Here is a 26,117-nt window from a genome sequence, read left to right as displayed (position 1 = left end):
GCAACTCTTTTTTAGCTTTTCTTGCAGTTGGCAACAGAAGAGTATTACTTACCTTCCCACAACTATTTCTACAATTTGTTCGCCCCCACACGAAACTTACCAAGGTCATTATAACCACTGGATTGGGTTTCTAGTTCTAGCTACAGAACGTATATAGAATGTAAGCCTTCATACCTTACTCTATTCTCCTTTACTTTAATCTGACCTGTTACGTTTGTTTTTACTCGAACCCCAGCTGATCTTGCTGAATAGGAATCTGATCTGAAATGACTTTTCTGAAGAATGTTCTGTACTCAAAATGCTATGAACAGAAACATGTTGAGATTTTGTTCTCTGTAATCTAACAGAGTTGAAAACTATCAGCACTGACCAATCTATGGACTATTGTATGCAGATATTACGTTTGCATGTTGGAAAAGATTCTTGAATAGGAACCATTTATGGGTTTTGTTATGTATTCCTACTCAGTTTTTTATTATTATTAGCGCTTATGTGTCTATTCACGTGTTTACTGATTTAATACGATTTTAACCATTGTTTTGACACCATTAAACTAAGGTTTTATTGCTACGAATGTTTGTAACGTAGCAACTGTTATTACTGTAACCTGCCACACAAGCTCGATCTTATTTATACTCTCATTCTAGCCTACCCCGGAACTAAATGGAGTTGACACTTGAAACGTGTGTTTTGATTAGTGTTCACCAGGATTCCTCATCCTGTTCTAGTGTCACTTTACACCTGTCGGGTCTCACTTACGGCTCTTCTATGTTCAGTGGTGTCTGCAGACTTCCTTCTACCACTTCACTTCGAGGGTACATTCAATAAGGTTGTCTGAGCACATAACGTCTCTCATATCTTCGATTCAGTACTGGGATGATACCTCGTGTTATGCACAGTGCTTTCTTACTGTTCCTCCAGTACGACAGAGTTGAGGGGGCGCGTTCTGTAAATCACGTGTACATCTGCCTCTCTGCATTCCCCGTCTGGTTGAGTCCTCGACCACCTTCTCAATTTTCTGCAAACTTTCTTCACACTGTGGTTTCTATGGGATCCTTATCATTGTCACCCCCTTCAGGTCACCTGCATTGTGTTCAATCATGCTCCAGGACATATGGCAACATTCCCCAGTTGGTTGACAGAGCACCCAACCTCCTACATAGTTTGTATGATCATTGGTATAATAGACCTTTGTTCCTGGGGTGCCAATATACTTCCCTTCAGGTACCCACGGGTGGTGCTTTCGGTCCATGTTGGCTCATCAGCCACAGCATTTACATTGATCATCATCTTCATCCCAATAGCTTTTTTCGCAGTCTTCTTGCATTGTCCTATGATTATTCTTATAAGACAGAATCCTAGCAATACTAACACTAGTATTGCTCCCAGTAGTTTGAAGGCATTTGCCATCTAGGTTGGAACCCGCGAGAATAGAGATGAAAACCTAATCTTCATTTTCGGTCTAATCTACTTCTTCCTCCATTTATGTATGCAGGGTCGACAGCATAGTTATCGCCTCTATCAGGGTTCTGTTCTCTCCATCATAGGCAGGCATGTATGTATAGCAAGAAGGCCTGATCTGGCGGCAAACGCCTCCTTCCAGTGCTGTAATTTAGTCCAGGACATACCTGTTCTGGGGGGTCATGAGTCTGATGGCCCTCAATTCTTGTCTTATCGCATTAAATCCTCAATTGCCAATTGTTTGTAGCAGCTCCCATCCAGTGATTCGTAGCCACTTGGCGTTCACTGCAGTTCGAATTCCTGGCATGAATATGGCTGTATATATCACTGCTGTTCTACTGAACAATGTATGCTCATCTGGAATGTCGTGATAAGCTTCTATTGATTTTGCTGAAAAGTAGTTCTCTCTTCTGTCGGCTGAAGTTAAACAACCTTTTCTTCCTTTGGTGTGCATCCATTTTTGGAAAGCAGTTTATGTGGAGATCCCTTTGGGGAATCGCCAATGCAGGAACATGTATGATCACTATAGAGCATGTGAAAACCCAGAATGTTTCACAACCTAGTCCCTGGGGATGCCGTACTCAGGTGGTCTGGGAAAGGCCCTGGGGGTGGATAAGCGAGGGAGGATCACCTGGGTAGGATGCACTCACGGAGAAGCACCCAATGGTGAGACGTGGTATCCCCCTTTTTCTACAACCAATCTAGCCCCTATCCCTGCTTATTTATGGGAAACTACAACTCCCATAATTCCTCCCACTGTATTTTGACAATAGTACTACGCAGAGGAAGATGAGGAATGAGGTCAGAAATTATTACCTCCCCTGACTTGCATTGGCCCTGGCCCTGTAATAAGGCCAGGCAGTCAGGCACATATCTCTAATAATGTACACCTGTCACTTTACACTCCCTGTGAAGATAAAAGGTGGTGTGCACAGGCATCCTTTGAGCGAGACTCGGTGCGAGAAGGGACAGCTCTTCCAAGGCTGATGCGAACCAGGCTGTGGAAGTTAGAAGGCCATAGGGCTGATCAGCAGTTGAGAGGATCAAGAGAAAGCCAGGCAAGATGTTCATGGTTTCGGGAACCTGTGATCATTTAAAGAGCAAAGCCGAGTGAGCGGAGGAAAGAAACCTTCAATTTGCTAGAAAGCAGCCTGCGACCCTCCTGGGTGAATGGCGGAGTTGCGGAGGAGAAGAGGAGGCGTTGGTAACAGCCTTGAGCTGCAGGAAAAAGATGAAAGAAATCCAATTAACACGACCAGTGTGTTATCGAGGGCAACACAAGTCTATTTGGTGTTAAAGGGGACGTGACAGTAATTTGAAGGTTGCATGTGTGCCAATAAAATGTGAATGGGGAGAACAATTGTTGAAGGGAAAGGCTACCTAGTAACAGAGGGCTCCTGCGAGGGGAAGTCACACATTCGAAAGTCTCTGTGAAATGTTATGCGTTTTGAAACACATTACAGCGGATTTCAAAGGAAAGAAATTAACCACAATAAGGAAAGAATGTTGAATAAGGGGAAAGTGAAATTTGTGAACTGTAAATAAAGTAAGTACCAAGAAGTGTTGGTGCCAAAAGATGAGTATTGATTGTGAATTGAAGCATTGTTGAAAGCAAGGATGAAATGGTCATGCGGAGGGCTATGCAAATTCCTTGCAGTTTCGAAAATATTTGACAGTGGAAAAAAGTAATCGACAGTGGAAAGATACCTTAGATAAAACGTGGGGAAGGGAACCCCAGTCCCCCACGAAGGGGAGGCAGGCTCGAGCCCGGCCGAGGGAAGCCTGTGCAGAAATGTGTGAAATTGAGAAAGTGAATGTGAACGAAGTATTGATGGCAAGGCAGTCGAAGCCTAAAGAAGTGATTGAACTACCAGAAGTTGGAAGCCTAAGATTGAACTGTTGAATCGTACCAGTAAGCCAAAGTGTGTAAGACTGATAGAACTGTGCCATCCACATACCCTTTGTTTTATAAGAGACTCTCCAGACCCTGTGGGATTGAACCTGGGGAGGGAGTAGGTACTGAAACCATTCTGACATTTCTTTTTGAGACCCTATTTTCCTTTTGTATTCCCTTAACACAATTATCATTTTTAGAAGGAGGGCAAGGTTAGGTTTTGTTAGTATAGGCCTTTTTATTTTGACCAGACGGACTTGGACATGTTGGTTATTTTGTAATGGTCGAGACTACTCCAATTTCAGAGTTATTGCCAGTTAGGAATTCTACCAACCCACCTAAAATATTAAATAAAGGTTTTCAAAACTTGTATCCATTGTCTATGTGTCTACTTCTCAATACCATGCCTTCCTTACAAGGAGCTTTTTCTTCCCCAATGTTTAGGTAGCTGCAAATATGCGTTGGATCCACAGTCCCAATAGTGGTCTATTATGGTATGATATGATATGATAGGTTATTTTTAACGCGCTTAATACCCAGAGGTTTCTAAGTGCTGACCCAGGGATCGAACCTGTGCTGCTCCGTGTCATCTTTCTTCCAAGGCGAGCATGTTGTTGCTGCCTCCATCCATTCCTGGCAAGTCAATTGTTTGCTTACATCCTTTATTTTCTCCAACTGTGATCAGAACTCTGTTTCTGAAACAGTGTTGCATTCTTCACCGGTAGTATGAATACAGGCCCTGCGTCATTTTCACCCATGTTAATAATTGCGAATACTTGGCCCATTCCTTTAGGCATTCATCATTCACTATTTACACTATCTTCACTGGTGCTGTCACCAAAATATCTATCCTAGAAACTGAAAGGGTTATAGCCTCACTTAAATCATCAAATTGCAAAGGTGACAACTGCCAACCCCAAATAATTAAGGATGCTGCCAGGGATCTAGCCCCCTTTATAACCAAACTGATCAACGCATCCTTCTCCTCTAACACCATACCTAATAATCTCAAAGAATCTTGGGTCCTCCCTCTGCTCGAGAAGCAAACTCTAGACCCCGCTATTCCCACCAACTACAGACCCATCACCACAGTACCATTCTTGTTAAAGATAATAGACAGAGTAGCATACCTACAAATCCAGCAATACTAGAAACCCACAAACTATTAGGCACACACCAATCAGGCTTCAGACCACAACACGGCACAGAGACAGCTCTTATCGACCTAAAAACCAAGATCAACGAAATCGATGACAAAGGTAAAACCGCCATGCTACTCCTCCTCGACCTGTCGGCAGCCTTCGACCTGGTGGATCACACAGTCCTGTGCGAACACCTGGCCTCAGCAGCCCACTTCTCGAAAGAGGCCATAAACTGGATACAATCATTCCTAGACAACCGCACTATGAGAGTCTTCTCCTCAATAGCCTCAGCAGACCCCATCAGCATAACTTGCGGTGTGCCTCAGGGATCCTGCGTCTCCCCGACCCTCTACAACATATTTACCAAGCCCCTATTTGACAAGTTGGACAGACTGGGTGTCTCATACACTCACTATGCAGACGACACCCAGATCCTCATACCCCTTTTGGGCAACTTTGACTCGCACACGGCCTTGGTAAACAAAATATATCTCATCATTCAGGTATGGATGGCCACACACGGCCTTTGCCTGAACGATGATAAAACTGAAATCCTGCTCCTTGGCTCCAACGCTAACCTAAAAAAACTCTGCCCCAGCTACAAAGCGTTCAACATCGATGGTAATATTATCCCAGCCGCCAAAACAGTGAAAACCCTAGGCTTTCACCTAGACTCAGCCTTATCACTAAATAAACAAGTAAACTCAATCGCTTCCTCCACTGCGTACACATGCAATTTAATCAGAGCATGTAGAGCATTCCTGTCCCAAGCCAGCTGCATCATCATCGCTATTGCCCTAATACTCTCCAAACTTGATTATTGTAACGCCATGTACCGAGGAGCTAACAAACACATAATTAACAAACTCCAAACACTGCAAAATAATGCATTCAGAACAGCCCTCAACCTACCTTCCAAAGAACACATCGCCAACAAAAGAAGAGAACACAAATGGCTCAAAATTTGCGACCGCATCGCACTAAAAACAGCATCACTTACCTTCAAATGCTTGAACAATGCTGCCCCCTCCTACCTCGCTGCCAGAATCCTAAAAAAGACCTCCACCCGCCCCACCAGAACGATTAACTCCTTCCAACTCCAGGTTCCCAAATTTTGACAAAAGAAAACGGGCGGCAGTAGCTTCCCTGTCATGGCAGCCCTACACTGGAACGCCCTCCCCCTCAACACCAGAGCTGACCAATCCTACCACAGCTTCAGGCGTAACATTCTTACCTGGTTACGATCCAATGATCCCCACGACTGATCATACCCACAGACTAAATCCTATCTGAATGTTTATATGTATATGCTGAATTGTAATTACTGTATGTAAATATTTGCCTACCCTGTAACCAAGTTTTTATGTAACCTTATCTTCCTGCCCTCTGTTGCGCCCTGTTACCTCTGGGTTTTGCGCGCCATAACAAACAAACAAACAAGTGTGCACTGCATGCTAACATTCCTTCTTCCCATCCTGTACTGATGGCAACTGGTCAATATACCAATAGCTGAGGTCCCTGCCAACATCCTGACAATCCTGGTGTTTCTCATTTGTCTGCACAACCCAGTCTCTTTTGTTCAACAGTCCTTATCGGTTCTCCAGTCATACCACTGAAATGAGTATAGGAGCTTCCTGCTTTTCCAAACTGGATCATTTTCCATTTTCTGTGTTTTTGTATAGGCCTCTTCATATGGGAACGTTCTTTTAGACATCAATCCAAGTGTTGCCTATCTTCCATCAAATTGGCCTCTTGTCATGCATGCTGCTAGATGGTAGGACACTTTGCATCATGGATAGGCATTTCTCTTCCAATGAATGATCTGGCTGTGCACATGGCATAAGGGATGAGGGAACACACATTGCAGCTCTCATCTGACATACTTCTCCCCATATCCTTCAAGTGCTGGTACCACATGTTTTCTTTAAATGGGCTGAATTATCAAGATATGCATTTATATCTTCGTGATATTGTAACGCTCACCTGATTCCCACAGAGACGCTGATCCGAACTGGACTGCTACCGTTTCTTCTATCGTGAGGCGCAGGGCCCAGAAGATGCTCTGGACGGGGCCTCTGAATCTGGATTGCCTGGCTTGTAGAGTAAGTTTTCTGCAGGTGGAAGAAAAGGGATTGATTACCAGCTGGGGTGGATATGTGTTGCCACCAATCTCCCGTTTCTCACTCTTCTTGACCCACAACTTGATTTCTGCAAGCTCTCACCTTAGGTATTGTAAAGATGAGCTCTCCATCCTGCTTCAGGTGCAGGGGTGCGTAGAATCCAGTTACGTCACTGGATGGGAAATAGTTGCGGACACTGTGTCCTTTCGTCTCTCCTGCGGTAGCCGTAAGTATGAGTGTCTTTTCTCCACAGGAGCCGGGGCCCAGAAACCTAAAGCAGGTAAGTCTCTTGGTGAGTATTTGTTCTCCGTGCTTAGTTAGTGCTCACCATGTATTCCTCTTATGCAGGTGCTGGGATGTAGCTGGCGTCGTGGCCGCGGTGGAGGAAGGTAAGTGAAAGAAAAGTGACTGCTTACTTCTAATGATTGTCTTTTTCTGCTTACAGGTGCCGAGATGCTGCCGGCGACACAGCCGCTGTCGCGCGTGATGAGGCACGTAAGTAAGTGGAAGAAATGTGGCCGCTTTAGAGCAGGCACCTCTAATGACTGTCTTTTTCTGTCTTTCAGGTGCCGAGATGCTGCCGGCGTCGTGGCCGCGGTGGAGTTCGGCGAGGCCACGGATGGGTAAGGCAAGGCGGCGCGGCTGCGAGCGTTTGAGAGCGCTGCTAATCTTGTACCTTTCCTTTGCAGGATCGTCGGAGGTAGGATTGCTCAGGCCGGATTCCGGTAAGTATAATTTCTAATGCTCGCTTTCTCTTTTCTTGTCTGGTTGCAGGTGTTCCGGGTGCTGGCGGGCGTGTCAGGAGCCAGGATGCAGGAGCCAACTCGGTGAGCGTCCTGCTGCTGATGCAGAATAACGCGAAGCACGTGTATTCCATCGGGCGTGGTTTAAATAGCAGAGAAGTGCTTCAGGTGTGTGTTCTTCCACCGGCCCCACCCAGGTAAGAAAAGAGTTCCTGAATAGAGGAAATAGTTCCTCCCAGCCCTGATGGCTGGGGACTTCAGCCAGACTGGATTGTTCTGGGTAAGTATGCAGCATGGTCTGCCTCAGGTAAGTCCACCCAAGCATTATTACACAGTTTATCAATATGAGCCCGGCGCCTATGGCGCCAAGACACGGTCCAAAGGGCCCCTGTAGGGGTCTGCTGGGTCCGGAGATGTGGAAGAAGGGTCTGCTTCCGGGGGCGCTGGGCCAGTCCTGGCTCCTCGGGAGTAGTGCTCATGACAGATATCCCCCAGCATCCCTCTTAACCCGATTAATTTGTTTGAAAATATCAGGGAAAATATCACTTGCGCTTTCGTTGGAAATAGAAAGAGATGTCTCGTTATTGGATACTGCAATTGAATTAAAAACATCATTTTGCGAAATGTTAAAAGCATAAGAAAGTAAAGAGAACACATTGTGCAAAATGTAACTACAAAAATGATTGTAAGAATATCCATGTGTCAAATTATATCCTGTACAGTAGTTGGTCTTCTTGCTAGCAATGTGTATATTATATAATGGAAGTTTCCCATTTTCTATTATCAACGTTACGTTCCTGTCACTTTTATAAACCACACTTTTTGTAACAAGAATTGTAATATTGCAATGATGATCCTACAAATGATAGGACTGTTTTTTAGGATTTCCAAAAATTGTAAAATATCAACGCATTCGTGTAAGGGCATTGCAAGGGCTGTTATGGCTGTTAAGCTGAGGAGCTGGTGAGCGGGGAGTGCGATATTAATCACGAAGTGATTAATTGTATTTGAAATTATATTTTATTTTACTTATTTTGTCTTATTTTTATTTTTTTAGTCTCCCATTGGCATAATCTCGCCTTGGGAAGAGTGATTTTGAAACTGGTTAGGAGATCTTACTTACAAAAAAAAAAATACAAAAAAAAAATGTATACTTTACGTACAGGTATGCCGCCGGTTGCTGATTTGGTCGGTAAGACAACTGAAACTGATCTAGTGATGATTACGCCTAAACGCGGTGCACAAATTCCATGCGTACCACGAAAGATCGTATCACGCTCGAGACTGCTTTCTAACACAGTAGACATTAGGAAATTTTATCCTGAATGTCCTCCAGCTAGCGTGTTATTGAATGCTGTATCCATTTCTAGAATGGGTATTCCTAATATGATTGATAAACCACTGGGGGATGGGACAACTGTAGATGGAGAGGAGTCGACTCCTCCAATTGATTTATGTTCTTCTGATTCCCTGATGATGGCCTTTTCACAAAAAGATTTATTGGGAGAATTTGTGACACCTGCAAAAAAGATTTCTGTCACTCCAACAAAGAATGTAGTGGCTACAGTACAGATACATGGAACAAACATAGGTGGTTTGATGGAAAATTACAAACACAATGATGTGATGAATGACACAGGTGAGGCTCAGAAGAATGAGCAAGGTGATGTGGGTGTAAATGGTGCTTCTACAACTAGAGAAATGATTGTGAATATACAGGAATTGCAATCTATAAATATGGAAGAAAGGGAGCAACTGTCGCAATCACCAGTCTTGTTTGCTGACTCACAGCACGAGTCATCTGTGCTGTCTATATGTTTTACACACCCTACACCGCGACAATCTAGGGTGAAAGCCATAGATCAAAATGAAAATGGACAGAATAACTCATTGAGGGAAGGTAATACACTGCAGGCGATGAATACAGCTTTATATGCGCTAGCTAAACTTTATGAATCCCTAGACTCTCGACTTATAGATCAAAATTTCCTACTCAAGGAACTGGTAGAAACAAGAATGACACATGAAGTAAGAGAAACGGAAAAGGCGCCTATAGCACAGGATGGTTTTAATCAAAATGAAGAGTTGCTAAAACAAATAGAATTGATTGTGCGAGCAACTCTTCATTCGGAGAGAAAAGAACGGGTTAGGAAAACACATGTAGTGCTTGAAAGTATGAAAGGAAAAGTGTGTGAAGAACAACTGAATGGCTGCACAGTTCTGCAGGAAAAGGGTAATGAAATAACAGAAATAGACAATGATAATGAACAGGAAAAGACAAATAGAAATGACGCCGAGCAAAAGGCTGTGGGAATGAATAACCCAGTCTATACTATATTTTCAGTGCAGGGCCCTCAACTTCAAAGCACTAAAAGCACCAAAAGTTCCAAAAAGACTAAAATGAATATTTTCAAGAAAGACAAGAATCAAAAAATAACAAAAGCTCAAAAAAGTAAAAATTCCAGGCAATTTATAAAGCTTCTAACATTGCCGGATAAACGTGTACAGGACAAAAGTGCTGCTATAGTGAGAAAATATGTTGCCATGGCTAAATTAAAAGAGCAAATCAAAGAACCCAATCAAGCTGTGATGGATAATTCTATATCTATAGTAAATCCGGATACATCTCAGAAAGAGCTAAAATATCCACCGCTAGACTCTTTGGTACAAGAAATGAAAAAAAAAGAAATGGAACCTGAAGTGGTCTCAAGAATCATGGTTGGGGTAGATGGCGTGGAAAAAACAAAAGAAACTGTAGAAATGGACTCTGCAAATCAAGGTAGTTATGACTCTGGAAGTACGCAGAGAAGAAATCGAAAAATCTTTGAAACAATTTGTGACAAGACCAGTAGTGACAACAAAACAGGTAAATGAGGAGAGACCAAAGTTATGTCAAGCGAACTCAAAGAATGAATTCCAGAGACAGTCCTTAGAAAACTTGGAAGCAAGTAGAGGATTTGTAGCAAAACAATTCGATACAAGTCTGCATCAAAATACTCTAACCTTGAATACCCATGAAGTAAAGAAAACCTTTAACCAAAGACAAACCGAAAAGAATGAGAGATCAAATGGGAAACAAGTTAGTTGTAATGAAAACACACATGTAAGTCTAATTATGCAATGCAGGGGAGGTGAATTTGGGATGTATGATCTAAATAGATCATCAGTGTTAAATTTCTTCGGAAATGTCATAAGGTTACAAGGAGTGAAGTCCTCTGACTTAGCCCAAATTGAATGTATTCATGAATATGATAGATCAGTGGTAAAGATATGGATGTCTTCGAATGTGGTAAAGGAGGCTATATGGCAAGAACGAATGGAAATTTATCACATGGGTTTTATTTTGCTTAATTTGGCAGAGAAAAGTCAAAAAATTTAGTTACATCAACCAAAAATATTCAGAACACCTGGAAATAAATCATGGGAACAAAATCCTATGTCGATCTCTTATTCTACCATGCATGCCGAAAGACCTCGTGCTGTAAGTTTTCCTGCCACAGCTGCAATGATGGAGAGTTGATAGCTAGAACATAAAACACCAAAACAGGTGGTTAGAGTGGCGTCATGGAACACCCGAGGAAATGCACATTTAACTTCCTCTTCAAAAGCTCAGTTGGAGCTATATGACATACTCATACTGCAAGAAGTTTGGTTGGAATCTGCTCCGGCCTGGGAAAATCATCAAATAGAATTGATAGCTGCAACCACCAAAAGCAGAGGTAGGCCTAAGGGAGGTTTAATGGTGATCGTAAAAACTGTCAATGGGTGGAAGCTATCGCCTTGGTACTCTCCAAACAAGCATATTCAATTAGTCAAGATCACATGCAATACTAAAGTTATTGCTTGTGTAAATGTATACTGGAACCATCTGGATATAAAATAAAATACATTTTTAAAGGATATGGGACATTGTCTAGATTTGATAGCTAAAGACGTGTCGATAAAATATATTGTTGTAGCCAGTGATTTGAATATGAATTGCATGGAGGGTGAACAGGCGAAATTAACAGCTATAGCAAAACAATGGAATGGCTTGATGAGAGACAGAGGTTTGCATATGGTGAATGGTGCCATTACTGGAGACATCCCTCCTAAGCATACATGGCACAGGGGCAAGTTAACATCGCGAATTGACGATATATTCGTAGATAATCAAATGTTTCATCTCCTAACTGCATTGGAAATATCTGAATTTACACAGAGTGATCACAGTATATTGGCTTTGGACTGGGAGTGGATTAGTGATGATGAATGTGAGAATCAAAAACAAATGTATACAAATTCTTTGGTGTTGTCTGCAAGGGGGAACCGGTTTAGATGGACTTCCCCTATGCTGTCACAGCTTTTAAAGGCAATATCATACCCAAAAGACATTCTTGAGCCAAATGTAGAATATCAAGATGGTAACTATGTAGCTATATTGCATTTGTTCAAGCAAAAAAATGGTCGAGTAGGTTTAATTAACCAAAAAACTCATCGGCATGAAAATGATAATGAGGTGCGACTGAGAAAAGGTAGACTAAAAAAGGAGATTCGTAATCTGCCTGAATGTAGCATATTGGAATGGAAAAAAGCAACTAATAAATTGAAAAACACTTATAAAAACTGGCTTAAGGAATATAGAGCCCATTTGATTTTAAGAGATGCTAAAATTATGTTACCTTCATTGGCTTCAAAAAATTCTGCTTTAATCTGGGGATTAATAAAAAATATATATGTACCTGTTCAATCGATTGTTCAAGTAAATGCTGTCCCAGAGGAGGTATGGACTGATTATTATTCATCCTTATATGCAAGTGCTGTATGGGCCAATAGACCTTCAGGTCCAATTGTTAAGGAAATAACTCAGTTAAAAATCACGGAGGAAGATATTGTATATTATATTAAGAAGCTAAGCTCATCTAGAGCAATTGGCAGGATGGACTCTCCAATTCAATGCTTAGAGAACATCCACAGGCATGGGCCTCTATTTTGCGAGTATTATTTGACCAAATAATATATACAAAAATTCTTCCGAAATCATGGCAAAAATCGATCATAGTTCCTATTTATAAAAAGGGGGATAGGACGGACCCTAGGAACTATAGACCAGTGGCTCTGTTAGATGCACCAGGGAAGTTATTCGCCAGATTTTTATTGGATGAATTTAACCAATGGACTGACGAATATGCAATTAATGACCCCTTCCAGACGGGCTTTCGACCAGGGTTAGGAACGGCGGTTAATTTACAGGTAATTCATGCCATTAAAAAACATGAATTACAGGTAAAACAAAAATTATACATGGCTTTTATAGATCTGGAAACCACATTTGATTCGGTATCCAGACAGCTATTGTTTCAGAAATTGACCAATAAAAACTGCCCTGAACATTTGAAATTCTGGATTCAGGAATTTCACACAGATACTTCGATACAGGTCGGAATAACATTGGATGGTGCATTAACCCGTTGTATACATACTTATACATTGTTGAAGCAGGGTTGCCGAATGGCTTCCTCGCTATTTAACTTCTATATAGCAGATCTGGCGGATGAATTTAGGAGTGTTGTCTCAGATGCACCATGGTTGATGACAGCTGCGATCCCATGGCTGTTTTATGCTGACGACTTAGTTTTGTTAGCTAAAACAGCTAGAGGGTTACAGAGGCTACTAAATGTGTTGGGTAAATATGTGGAAAATAATGAATTGAGCATAAACCTGTCGAAATCAAAGACTATGAAGATTGGCATGAGATGCAATAAAAAAGAGGTATGTGTGTCCTGGTACTTGCAATCACAATGCCTTGAAAATGTGATCGAATACAAGTACTTAGGACTTAATATGAACGCTTTTGAATCTGATACTCCATATTATAATGAAATACGAGGGAAAATGAAGACCGCCACTGCTCAGGCCTCCTTGTTGAATTATAAATATGGAATGTTTTCTTTGAAGCCAATACTCACTTTCTACTGTCAGAAAGCTATTCCAACAGTGATATATGGCGCAGAAACGAGATCTTGGAGAGATGAATCTTATTGGTCCATATTGGAGGGTGCTTTTTGGAAATCAATTCTGAAACTACCAAAATCAGTTTCAATCTGTTTAGTGCGATATGAGTTGGGTTTGACGTCACTTTACACAATGTATATGTGGAAGTTATGCTGCATATATCGTAAATGCTTACTGAAATCGGAAGTGAATTCAATTATGCAGATACTTTCAACATATATAATGACAACTGATCATTTAGCTATGGCCAAATGGAGGGATAAGGTTCAAGATTTCTTGGTGAATGCAGATGTGTCTGATGATATGTTAATGAATAATCCAACGAAGGCCAAAAAGAAAATGCTGATATGGGATTGGTGCAATACTTATGATAAATGTGTAAACAGCAAACATGGATCTGAGTACAAGGTTGAGATAAAAAAGTTAAGAACGACTGAGACTTATTTATTAAAATTCCCTGGATCTAAATACAGGAATATGTTCTTGAGATATAGATTAAACATTTGGCATACTAGGGAAATCTTGGCGAAAAGGAAGTTAATACCTAGGAAAATGAATTTTTGTAGATTTTGTAAGAACAATGAAATGAAGGAAGCATTATATCATCTAGTTGTGACTTGTCCGTTATTGGTAGAAGTAAGAACTAAGTTTTTTAAACCACACTTTGAAGGTTACAAATTGATAACAAAGGAATCATTGTGGTGGTATATATATAACACAAGGTTAACAAAAGTAAGAATTGCAGTAGTTAACTTTTTACTTGCCCTGAGATTAACAGATGTGAATAATTGTGCTGAGGCGAATGATGATCACTGAGTGTATCTACAGATGAATTCATTTTTATCCACTCAAAACTTCTGTCAATGGACTGGCTGGAGAAACAAAGTGATGGTTAATTTAGCATGTTAGTATGTTTATGTGGTTTCTTCTTTGTAACCTTTTAGTTAGAAGATGATGTTAGGTAATTTGTTAGTGAAATGAATATGTGTTTTTTTGTAAAATTTCTTCTTTTTTATTATTAATTGTTAAATTATATATGTTGATGTTTTTTTTATTAATTTATTATTGAAAAGTTGATTTATCAACTGTAACAATAAAAAAAAAAAAAATGTGTCGTCTGACTAAAGCTGGATAGGATCGGAGTATGTATACAAAAACAGCATGCATAAATGTATGTTAAGTTATAGGCAAAATACATTGTGTGCAATCTTTGTATACATTTTCCCTTTAAGCTTGGGAATAGTTCAAATTGTTTTTACTAAATATGTTCTTCGTTGGTTCTTGGTAGCAGATCTCTGCATTCGCGGAACTTCTACTCTTGCTTCACTGTCAGCGGGTGCAGGAGGGGTGAGGTCTCTCCGTTATAAAGCTTTACTTCATTCAAATGTAGCCAAGCTCTTCTTCCTTTGAGTTTCACAGCAGTGGGAGTGACCCCCTCTACTAGGTTTGGTCCTTCAAAACAGGCTTATTCCAAGTGTGGACAAAACTCTTTACAAGCACGTGGTCCTCTGGATACAAACTAGGAGCTTTTAGCAAGTGCATTGGATCAACTGTTTGGCTGCTGTCTTCATTAATCTTCTGCAACCCTTCCTGGTGATTTATTTATCTGTTGCGGGGGTGGGGGGGGGAGAAGAAACACTAGCTGTCTTGTTTGTCAAATAATCGTGCATCTCATCCCCTAATGTTTTTGCTATGCTATGGGCATCAGTTTCAATTCGAGTGGGAGGAGCAAGAGGTACTCTTATGAGGCATCCATTCACCAACTCATGAGGAGTTAGGTGGTGATCTGAGCCAGGCTGATTTTGCAGTGCAAATAATGCAAGGGGAAGGCAATGTGGCCATCCTTTCTTCAAAGTTATCTTAATCTTAGCGATCCTTTCTTTAAGGAGTCTGTTTAGCCTCTCACAGATACCATTTGCCTGTGGATGATGGTCTGAAGAAAACATTTGCTTTATACCTAATAAACAAGTGATTTGTTTTATCATCTCCTTTACAAAATGTGCCCCATTCGCAGACCGCAGGACTTCGCACACACCCCATCTAGGAAACACCAAGTACGAGAAACTTGGCAGCAAATGCAACATCTGGGTGCATGCATGGACCTGCCCCAATTCATCTGGAAAAGGTAAATACTACCACTAACATGTATATGTAACCATTGCATGTTTGCAACATATCCACAAGATCTATATGTAGAAGTTGAAAAGGACCACAGGGTCTGGGGATTGCTCCTCTCACTGTTCGCAAAGTGTGCCCTACTGTGAACATCTGGCAAACAATGTAGTTCACAATAAACTGCAACGTGTTCCAACAAATTGTGAAAACCAGTCTTCTGCAATCATGGCAGCAAGACTCTCTGTAGTTGTGTGCGTGGGGTAGTGAATCTGCTCCAGTGCCACTTTTAATAATGGTAGAGGCATAACTGGCTTTCCAGTACTGTCCTGTCTCCATATAACCTCGGTGGGGTATAAAGAACACCCCAGTTTTTCCATAAATCTTGTTCTTCCTGTGGGGCTCGACCTTGTAGTTCAATTAACTGTACAATGGATAATATATTAAAGCCTCCTTAATTATCATACACTGCTCTGACATTTTCGTAACACTTTCTACTTCAAAAGCAAAGATTTAAGAGAATATGCTGCTCTTTTTGCTTCAACGTGTGCAGCTTTGTTACCACGAGAAATCGTCTGCTCTCTTAGTATGGACTGTGCATTTCGCAATGGCAATAGCGAATGGAAGCTGTAGTACCCGAGTTTGTCCAATGGCGGTGCATGTAGCACTGGTGTCGGAACACTACTGTCACTTCCTCATCCTCGTATCTCTGGAGTGGGATATAAGCACCACTAATTCTGCAGCATGTGCTGAACAATTATTTTTTGGCTTCACTACTGCTGCTCCAGTAGGTCATTCCCCTGCCGTTTGATTTTCGAAGAACCGTCAATAGTATTCCCCTCCCCCCCTCCGAGAGCCTTTTCTCGAACATAGGGAATATCGTCATAAAACTCAGTATACGTTGTGCAGTCATGAGCAAAGTGTTCCTTCCCCATTGGTTCTACTATGAATGTCTTTGGATTCACTACTCTCCAACTAACAATTTTGATTGCTGGATTCGAAAAAACACTTCGTAACCCAACGCCCTTTGTGTAGTCCATATGCTTTTGGGTTTCTCAAAAATGGCAAATGGAGAATGCACGACAAATAACATAATTTTTTTTTTTTTAAATACAACATTTTTTATTGTTTTTTAACACATAAAGAAAACATACATCTTGCGCAGTGAGGTAAAGGTTATGTTCCTTTCCCACCCATCAACAAATGCATACCACGTACCCATTACAATGAAGCTTCTTAGCACTACTAATTACATTTGTTATGCCAGTAGTATATGATTTTCGATCTCTGTGCATGTCCTTAGATGATTGCCCAATTCCCGACGGGGGCTACCTCTCAGTGAGCGTCTTCCCACTTTTGCCACATTTTTGGGCCTTTCTCAGGACAGCTCCTGGCTGTGTAGACTCTCTTCTCCATTGCAATACAGATGTCCACATCCGTGGTCCACTGCTCATAGCTTGGTGCCGTTTCAGAGCCCCAGAGTTGTGCTATATTTCTCTTGATTAACGCAGTCGTTGTGAATAAGAGCAGTTTTTCGTAGCGTGACAGTTCGACCTCATCTTCTATCCCCAGCAGTAACAGTTTTGCGTTTCTATGGATCGTTCTGCCCAATACCCTTGAGAGATCATCGCAGCACTGCTGCCAGTATTGTTGGATTATGGTACAGTCCCATAGTATGTGATAATATGAGCCCTCTTCTCGTTTGCATCTCAGACAGGCTGAAGAGGTGATCTTACCCCATTTGAATAGTGCTACCCTCGGGTAATATATTCTATGCAGTATTTTAAGTTGGATTAATCTTAGCCTGGAGGAGATCGCCGTTTCTCTGGGGAACATCAGGGCAGTTACCCATTCCTCTGGGAGTATGTCACCCACGTCCCCCTCCCACTTGGCTTTCAGGCTCGACAGCTCCCCGGTGGCAAAGGATGTTATGGCACTGTACATGATGGATGTGACTTTGTTTTTAATCATATCTGGAAATAGGTTACGTTCTAAAGGGGTATAATCAGGCATGTCAATCATCTCAGGGAGATGGGCCTGTAGTGCATGCTTAAGTTGTGTGTAGTGATACTGCTCATTTATCGGCAGAGCGAAGGTAGTGATTTATCTGCAACTGGTATTATTTCGTTCCCCTTCACTACGTCGCCAATTTTAGTGATGCCCAATTGGGTCCAAGAGTGCCATTTTGGAAGTTTATTCACTTCCGGGAGTAGTTTATTATTCCACAACGGTTGAGCTGGGGTCAACTTTTTGTCCCAGCCTAAGTACTTGTGGTTGTCTGTCCATGTTAGGGATATGTGTGACAGCATGGAAGGGGCAGCAGATCGGTCTTTTTTCCAGTAGAGGTATCTTAATATAGATCTTTCATGTCGGTTGGGATCGTGTCCTCTGTTGTGCAGTAATGTTGTGTCCGCATGGAGTCTGTCGTTCACTATTGCCATCTGACTAGCCCAGTAGTAGGTTTGCAATCGGGGCAGTCCAATTCCACCTTCCCATACAGATCTTTGTAGTGTGGTTAATGCTAAGCGAGGGTGACCTGCAGTCCACAGCAGTTTTCTGAGCGTCTGATCTATTTTATGGAATTCGCTGGGCGCTATAGGTAGTGGCGCGTTTTGAAGTATGTAGAGGAAACGGGGGAGCGCCATCATCTTAAAGAGTGCGGCTCTGCCTAGTAGTGTTAGTGGTAGGGACATCCAGTGACGGACGTCTTTCTTGAATCTCGTCATTATTGGGTACAGGTTTTTGGGCACATAGTCTGTTAGGCTATTCGTAAATTGGATGCCTAGGTATCTGAATTGCTCCTTTTCCACACAGTATGGACACTCGTCTGGCATCAGTGGGAATAGTATGGATTTAGTCCAGTTGACGCAAAGGCCGCTAAACACACCGTATTTTATTAGTAATCGTGTCACTATGGGGCAGGATTCGCGTGGGTCTTTCAGATATACTAACAAGTCGTCTGCATATAGGGATACCCTATCCAACCAGTCGTCTGACCATCTGAAGCCGCTCCACGTTTGTGTAGATCTTAATAAAATTGCTAATGGCTCAATTGCTATTGCAAAGATTAGGGAGGACAGAGGGCTACCCTGTCTCGTGCCCTTGCCTAGTTGAAAAGGATTGGAGACGTGCCCGTTTACCTTTGTGACTGCTTCGGGGCGGTTGTATAGCAGTTTGACCCAACTCATAAAGTACGGTCCTATGCCCATGCGTTGCATAATAGTCCATATTGCCTCCCAGTAGATAGAGTCGAACGCCTTCTCGAAGTCTATGGCAAGTAAAGCCAGGGGGTCCTGTATCTCAGGTAGCTTCTCCAGTGCTGTGTGTAGCCTATATATGTTTTGTCTAGTGGATCTCTGTGGCATGAATCCACACTGGTCTGCATGTATTAGAGTGTGTATGACCTGTTGCAGGCGGTTGGCTAGTGCCTTTGCCAATATTTTGACCTCGCAGTTTGAGAGAGATGGCCCTGTAGGAGCTACATTTATCGGGTGGCTTATCTGCTTTGGGCAGGACTATAATTGTGGCTTTCCTTAAGTCAGGAGGGAGACAGCCCTGTGAGTGCGAGTGTTGTAGTAAACGAAGTAAGTGTGGGGAGATTACATTTGCGCCTATTTTTCTCCATGTTTCAATGGGGAAGCCGTTCAGACCTGGGGTCTTGCCCGATTGGAGTTCCGACATGGCTTGGGTTAGCTCTTCCTCGGTGATTACCTGTTCTAGTAGAGTAGACTGCTCTGTGTTTAGGGTGGGGAGAAGGGTGGGGAGAGTGATCTCCTCCAGGATGTCCATTACGGGTGGTGAGGTTGGTGCTTTGTATAGCTCAGCATAGTATTTTGCAAAACCCTTTACTATGTCTACGTCTGTCACTAATAGTTCTGATTCTTCTGTTGTCAGTTGCCTGACCTGGCTGAAACCCAGGTCTCTACGTTCCAGCCATGCCAGCATCTTCCCGGCTTTGTCCCATTTCGTATATCTTTGCGCGCATCGCAGTGTGTGCCTGCTTTGCATTGTCTAGGGCTATGTGTTGAAGTCGTGTCTGCGCTAGTTGTAGTGCGCGATGCGTTTCCGAATTGTCATGGGTTAGATGATCAGCCTCTGATTTTGCACTTTCGCTTCGGCATCGCGTATTGTTTCTAATTGTTTTTTCTTATGGGCTGTGGTCCAGGCTATTATTTCCCCTCTGAGCACTGTCTTGAATGCCTCCCATAGCGTTACCGGGTTATCCACTGAGTCGGTATTCATCTCAAAATATTCTTCAGTGGTCTTTTGGACGTGTTCAACTACCTCTGGGAAGCCTAGGTAGTAGCTGTTCAATCGCCAGCTGGGTGGGGGGGATCGACCTGCTGGTGTTAAGTGTTATTATGAGTGGGGAATGGTCCGATATACCTCTGGGCAGAAATTGTGCCTCACGTGCTTCGTGCATGTTATTTAGTGGCAACAGAAAATAGTCCAGCCTAGACAACGAGGCGTGTGCACCAGAATGGTACGAGTATTCCCTTGTGACAGGGTGCAGCATCCTCCATACGTCTTGTAGCCCCAATGCGCTAGTGAATGTGGCAAGTTTTGTCCGTATGTTCGGGTTTCTGGATCTTATATGCGTTCTATCAAGGTCCACGTTCATTACCTCATTAAAGTCTCCCCCAATCAAGGTAAGGTCTGCAAGATTATTCATAATTAGGGGCGTAATGTCATTGGTCAGGGGGGTTAGTAGGATAGGAGGTGCATACACTGCCAGCATAGTCACAGAACGTTCCCCAATTGTACCTGTCGTGAGCACAAACCTCCCTCCCGTGTCTTGCGTAATGGATGCGGGCACAAAGGGGAGTCTTTTGTGTACTAGGATCAGTACCCCTCGTGACCCCATGGTAAAACCGGCGTGGAATGCTAGTCTGTAGTTGGTGCGTCTAAAGAATAAGCAATTAGTACCGGCTAGATATGTCTCCGTCAGGAATGCCACATTCGGGGAGTGTCTATTCAGTGTTTGCAGTACTAGACGTCTTTTAATACAATTGCCGAGCCCATTTACATTCCATGTCATCACTCGGATTGTCCTGTTTTTGTTCACCTTAGTGACTCCCGCCATTTGACGCATGTATGGATGACAACTGTGTGCGTCGGGCCCTTGATAGTATTGTGGGATTTCATACTATAATATCTGCCATGGCTAAGGGCAGGCTGGTTTCCTGTCAGGACGTGTGTTTCCATTTGTGTTGTGTGGACTGCTGGCAAGAGTGGAGTGACGATTAGTGTGCTAGAGATGGTGTGCTTCTTAACATTATAAATGGTGTGGTTTCCTGAAAAATAACTAACATAAAACAAATGTCCCACCCCCCCTCCCCATACTCCTCCCCAACATGAAGTATCTGTCTACCTAACTCTACTGGCGTCAAACAACTATATCTCCAGATTAACTTAGTGTGAACTGTTTACACCTCCCTCTCGACTTACTGTTCTTTGGCAAGTCTGGTGTCTCGAGTCTCAAGTCTTAAGTTGAGGGCGTGGCTTTGGCCGATACAATGAGTACTCCCGTGCCTCGCGGGCCGCATGCCGTACTTATGGCGATGTGGCATGATAGTCCATTAAATGGGCCGCGACGGAGTAGTATTTCTTGTTAGTGTCACTGTTTCAGCCCATTTCCTCTTGTTGTGGTGGTTCCTGCATCAGAGGTTGTGGAGCTGAGCGCCTTCTGTCTAGTGGCTCATGCCGGTTCCTGTTTCTGCTTCTGTTGCTTGCAGGTCTCCAGTCGCTACAATGTGTTTCTCTGCCCAGTTCCACGCTTATTTTGGGTCAGTGAAGTGTACCGTTGTCCCACCGTGATAGATCTTGAGCTGGGCCGGAAATAGCAAGCCGTATTTCACGTGTAGAGTCTGGAGTTGTCTTTTGAGCTGATCGAAAGACTGCCTGGCTCTCTGAACCTCCCTTGTGTAGTCAGGGAAGAATGTCACTCTGGACCCATTGAAGGTCAGTGTGCCTTTGGCCCATGCCGTCTGGAGTAACGCATCTCTATCTCTGTAATTCAACAGTTTTGCAACTATGGTGCGTGGAGGTGCTCCAGGTATCGGTCTTCCAGTGGGCACACGGTGCGCGCGTTCAATTGAAAAGAATTTCGAGAATGTCTGGGGCTCAAACATGTCGGTTATCCATTGTTCAAGGAACAGTTCCATGGAAGGGCCTTCTGTTTTTTCCGGTACGCCCAGGATGCGAACGTTATTACGTCTTGATCTACCTTCAATGTCCTCTGCTTTCTCTTCCAGTGTTTTCAGACGTGCCACTACCCCAGCCATCCTTTGTTCCATAGTGCGCAGCCCATCCTCAGTCCCAGAGATCCGCTGTTCCGCTTCCCCTGTGTGGGAGGACAGTTTCTGAAGATCATGGCGGAGGAGCGAAACGTCTGTGCTGATGCTATCCATCTTTTGTATTTTGGAGTTTCTGGAGTTTGTTATTGCAGCCATGATATCCTTCAGGGATATGTTATGCTCTGTTTCTAACATGGTGTCTGATTGTTCGTGATCCAATTGGGTGCTCGCCATGGTCGTGGTGAATTGGTCCATTTTGCTTTGACTTGTCTATTTTCTTGTTTTATCCTTCCCCATAGCAGCTGGCATGGTCTGTAATGTTAATCGGTGGACAGTTTGTTGCGGGTTCCGCCTGTTTATCCGGGGCGGGATGCGAGGGCGACTACTGTCCTGGGTAGTGTGAACGTGACCGTTATGGGAGCGGCTGTTCCGCTATAGAACTTTTTCCGTGGTCTAAGTGTAATCTGCCGGATACTGTGTTAGGTTTGATGTGTAGCTTGTTTTAGCTTTCAGGGGGCTTGTGTCTTGTTCTTTGGAGTGTTCACGGATCTTTACCCGCACAATATGGGTAGTGTTTTGTTTCCTGGTCCTCTTTACTTTCCTGCTTGAAGGCAGGTACACCGTATCGTCTCTGTGCACTGTAGCAACGTGCCAGAAGCCGGGTTTGGTGACACCTTGGGACTACACAACGTTCCACACCGCACCCTACAGCACGTCTTTGGGGTAACTGTATCGGCGTTCCCACCCAGCTAGGATTTGCGGCAGGTGCGTTGTAAGGCAGTGTCACCGTGCACTACTATGTTCTGATCGCCTTGCCCAGTGTTCCTTATTTCGTTGAAATTTGGTCGCTTCCGTTATGCTCGGTGGGAAGTCGAGCAAGTCTGCTTCTATTGGGGCCACAACAACGATGTCTCTTGGGCAGTGGGGGGGACGAAGATGCAGGTACTCGGGGTCCGTTGAAATCAGCCCGCACTCGCCTTCGTCGAGGATGAAAGATATCTGTGCGCCTCAGTATGACATATCCGTTTCACTATGATGGGGCAACTGGAAAAGTCCCTGTAGTGAGCCCACAGGCGGCGAGGGGGGAGCCTGCTCTCCTGCCCCCCCTTCTCCTTACCGCAAGGTTGAGGTAGTAGCTGTCCGACAGCGAGCGGGGGCCGCCTCAGGAGTCTGGTAGGCGCTCAACGCTAAGCGGAGCGCCCGAGGTGCCCCGGCGGCTCCGGGCGTCCCGACGGCGCCAGCAGGCAGAAGTAGTGCACGGGCGCATCGTTGCGTTGGTGTGGCTCTGACTGCCTGTGAACGACAACCGCCGGTGCCGCCTCCAAGGGTGTTTCCCTTCAGCCCCGAGGGTTTCACCGGTGGGAGGCGGGGAGGCACACAGCGGGTCGCGCTCCCCGCAGTCCGGGAGCGGCGCTTCGGGTGGTTCGGTTCTGTTTTGGGGTCCTTTCCCGCCGTATAGCTCAACACAGTACCTCACACTCCACTCGCCAGCCGCCGGCACTCGGGCAGGGTTTGGTGGTGGCGCACGGCGTCCTCCGTTCATCCGCAGTCTGCAGCGGCCATTTTGTGTGCTCTGTGGCACGCAAGCTTACTTTCTTGAAAACCTCGCTAGGTGGGTCTCCCGACACCGATTTTCACTGGGAGCAGGTAGGGATGTGCAGCAGAAGTTCCTACATCGAGTAGGCACTTTGGGTACTTTTAGTCTTGCAGGAAAAACAGGATTGTTTCAGGATCTGGCTGGCGGCCCGGGAGCGATGCAAGCTCATGTCCTCATCTCTCGGCTGCTGGCCACGCCCCCCCGACAAATAACATAATTGAACATCTAATTGTAATCCTTGCAGCTTTTTCAATCGTGAAAGCAGCGGCAGGTAATGACTGTTGGCAAGGGGAATGTCCTTTCATTACTGGGTCTAAAATCGCACTATAGTAGGCTAATGGTTTATGTCCATGTCCTAATGTCATCTTTTGTGTGAGTACTGCTGTCATCACTTCTCCATTTGAATCTGAGAATAAGTAAAACTCCTTGTTATAGTCTGAAATGCCTAACACAGGGGCTGTACAAATCGCACTTTTTAATTCTTCAAATCCTTCAGTCATCTCATTTGTCCATGTTATTCCACTTTTACCTATTTGTACTTCCTTGAGTCCTTTTAAAAGTGGTTGAATATATGTACTGTAATCAAAGACCCGAGCCCTACAATAATTACATAGGCTTAAACATTGCTGCATTTCCCTCACTGTCTTAGGTTTTAGAGTTTCCATAATTGCTTCTGCTCTCATGTGTCACTTTTCTCCCTTCTTGAGAGATTAGTGGTCCTATGTATAGGACCTCTTCTTGGCAGTATTGTAGATTCTCTTTGTCTACCTTGTATCCTTTTTCTGCCAGTACTGTCATTAACTTGACTGAGTCTTCTCTGCACTTTTCTTCTGTCTCACTGCACACTAATATGTCATCTACATACTGAATTATTGCACTCTTGAGTTGTATGTTACCTAGGTCCATCTGAAGAACCCTATTAAAGATAGATGGGGACACACAGTACCCCTGGGGTAATCATGTATGTTTCCAGTGCTGATTTCTATATGAAAACAAAATCAAATCTTGTGAGACTTCATGAAGGGGAATTATGAAGGCCTTGTTTAAGTCTATAACTGTAAAATATTTTGCTTTAGCTGGCATGTTGCATACATTATAGCTGGATTTGGAACGAGCAGAAACTCTGCTTTGACACTATTTTTTAGGGGACGTAGATCCAGAATAAATCTCCACAAACCACCATGTTGCTTTCTTCACCGGGTATACAGTCGTTTTACACAGGGATTCTGATGGCAACAATATTCCCTGTTGTATTAAAGCAGAACCTGTTTCAAATATGCCTTCATATGCTTCTCTGCACATTGGGTGCTGTTTTGCTGTGCCAAAATTGCTCCTGGCTTAAATTCAATTTTAACTGCTCTGGCTCCACCCAATAGACCCACGTCATATGGACTACTGGTCAATAAGCGGCTTGGCACCTTTTACAAAACTTCCTGCAAGAATGGTGGTTTCTTTTTTACCAATGCTATTCACTGTGGTATTTCTCCATTCTCAATTTTAATCCAAAAAGTGAGACTTATGAAAAATACGAATTCATTGGGTGAATAATCATCTCTGAATAACTCTTTGTCTGTCAAGTCTGTCAGTCTATACCCTTCATTAAGAGTGATTACTGTTTTCCATGCTCTTCCTTCATCCTCTGTCCCATGAACAACCACCCTTTACTCTTAGAACTTCTGCTTCCAGTTCTATGGGAATAGTCTGTCCTTCCTCGTCATCCATAAGTATTTATGTCCTTAACAATATTTTGTCAGGTATCCTCAGCAATTTACGTATCAATCAAGGAAGCCATGTCAACTAAATGTTTACTCCATCCAAAATAACTCTGGGTCTAAAGGAACCTCTCGTAATGCCTATTAGCCTGTAAATGCTAATATAAATTCCCTTACATTCATGTAGTGTATCCCTAAAGTGAAACACACTATCCCTTTGTCAGTAAAAGATATCATGTTAGGTTTTGTCATCAAGTCACGTCCTAATATGTAACTGTGTCTGCCGAGAATACAATAGTGGCAGGCATATACGCCATGTTCTCCTATAGAAAGTGGTAATTCATCAGCAAAAGGAACCAAACTCTTAGCCCCAGAGAATCCCTGCACATTGATGGCAATCGCAGACGTACCTCTCAAACCCAGGAATGAGTTGCTCCTGTGTCTACAAGGAAGGAAAATGTCTTCCCTCCTATTGTTACCCTAACCCTTGGTTCCTGTTATGGGTCTGGTGTCACTGATAATACTGAAATCATCAAGTCACTCTGTGGGCTCTCCTATTGTGGGTATACATTCATCCCTGTGCCTGTAAAAGGATTTCCTCCTCCTAGTGTCACCCTCCCTATCCTGGATGTGGGTGCTTGTGGGGCTCCTTTAATTGCCTTCCATTGTGGCACTGTTGCTTGTTGCATCGGAGTGTACTGTGGTTGTTGTGTCTGTACTTGTGCTTTCATATGCGCTTGCTGTGGTTGCCCTTGTGGCGATTGTTTGCAGTGGGACCTGCTGTATTTGAAGCCTGCGTGTCTGATACTGCATGTGATCTTGTGCATAAGACACCTGTGGTCCTGTATTATACTGTGGCGAATAGCCCACCCCCCCCTTTTGAGCTTTGTCAGTTCGGGCCATATGTCCCGTCCTCCAACAGTTCCAGCATTGTTGCGACTGTCCTCCATTAAATCCTCCTCCCCTTGAGGGTTTTATAAAAATCCACCTCGTCCTCTATGTCCATTCCTTCTACCTCATGGCCAGAAATTGTAACCACCTTGATC

This window comes from Ambystoma mexicanum, chromosome 13, assembly GCF_040938575.1.
Source record: "Ambystoma mexicanum isolate Mex_15411 chromosome 13, UKY_AmexF1_1, whole genome shotgun sequence".
NCBI classification, from domain to species: Eukaryota; Metazoa; Chordata; class Amphibia; order Caudata; family Ambystomatidae; genus Ambystoma; species Ambystoma mexicanum.
The sequence above is the reverse complement of the archived record's forward strand: the minus strand, read 5'-3'. Positions refer to the sequence as shown.